General features: G+C 36.1%; 1 protein-coding gene across 9 annotated transcripts in view; it reads left to right on the plus strand.

The window, feature by feature from the left end:
* Pik3c2g (phosphatidylinositol-4-phosphate 3-kinase catalytic subunit type 2 gamma) overlaps positions 1-1,580 on the plus strand; it is a 337,297-nt gene that overhangs the window by 59,673 nt on the left and 276,044 nt on the right. The window lies entirely within an intron of this gene.

Below are 1,580 nucleotides of genomic sequence, written 5' to 3' on the forward strand. Positions count from 1 at the left end.
AAAAAAAAAAAAAAAAAAAAAAAAAAAAAAAAAGAAATCAATTTGGATTCCAAAAATTGTAATGCTCCCACCTCAATGAAAAATGATGTAAATAACTAAATACCTCTCTTTTAATATTTCAATTCTCTTTAAATTTCTTTCAAATGTGATCAAAAGTGTTGTCAAAACTGTATAAGCTAATCACAGAGACAAGATTTCCTTCTAGTGCTTAGGCTATTCACAGAACAACTACAGTAACCCAGTTTTTTCAAGACAAAAATCTTACAATGGAGCCCAGGCTGACTTCCAACTCACAATCCTCCTGCCTCATTATCTCAAATTCTAATGCCATGGGCCTGTACAACCAGAACTGGCTCAGTAATAGATTTTACATGAGAAAAAAAATTAATTTGTTTTCCTTAATACCATGTCAGCTTTAGAGAAACTAAATTACCTTGTGAAGTACGCAGTGAATTTAATGGCAACTTAGGGTTTTCTCTATCTTTTCTAGATACTTTAAAAAGTATTTCTAGGGACCAGAGGGATGGCTCAGTGGTCAAGAGCACTGGTTGCTCTTCCAGAGAGCTCCAGTTCACTTACAGGAGTTCACACAGCAACTACAATCTCCCTCGATTCTGGTTCCACTGGATCCAGCTTGCTCTACTGGCTTCAGCCATTGCACATGTATGATGCATATGAGTATAAGCATGCAAACATTCATACATGTAAAATTATAAGCATCCCTGATAAATGCCATTAGGGGAAAAAGACCAATATCCTTCTCCCCCAAACATACCTGGAGATGAATGAAGCTTTTACAGCAGGTCTGAGTGTTTAATGTCGAGACATGAAAATCCTGTATTTTAGACTTTGCTCTTCAGTAAATAAAAGTTATCTACATGTTTGTTGTGATTTAACGTCTGTGGACATCGAAGTTCTACACGTTACACCATCTTAACTACATTAGTTTTCTAATATATGTCTTAAAACATTTATTATATCACACACACACACACACACACACACACACACACACACACACCCCTAAATTCTTTTGCCTCTATTCTAGTAAACATTCTTGCAAAACCTGTGCAAAAGAGATTAGAGTGGCTTACCCTTCATTGTAATGGCATCAGTTGACCACACGAGGGCGACAAATTCAACTATCTGTCTGTCTCCTGTCTCTTTTTAAAAACACTTTGTAATTTCTCATTTTACCAAACATAATATAAACTTTAGCTTCTTCTGTTTCAAATAGGAAAATACCAGCATCACTATTTCTGTCTTAGGTGATTCTCATGCAAACCCCTATCTCTTTAACATTTCCTCAGTTTCTAACTGCGTTCTCTCAAACTATTGTTGCCACCCTTACTCTTTCCATGTCGCCTCACTTCTTTTTAGCCTACTGACCAAAGTAGACAGCATGCAAATTAATTCACTGTCGATACATCTATGACTTTCTTCTGACATTTTCTGTCAGGAGCATAGGCAGTTTTAAAAATAGGCATGGGTCACCCAGGCTATAAGAAACAGGTTTCTTTTTCTTCTTCTTCTTCTTCTTCTTCTTCTTCTTCTTCTTCTTCTTCTTCTTCTTCTTCTTC

This window comes from Mastomys coucha, unplaced genomic scaffold, assembly GCF_008632895.1.
Source record: "Mastomys coucha isolate ucsf_1 unplaced genomic scaffold, UCSF_Mcou_1 pScaffold20, whole genome shotgun sequence".
Lineage (NCBI taxonomy): Eukaryota > Metazoa > Chordata > Mammalia > Rodentia > Muridae > Mastomys > Mastomys coucha.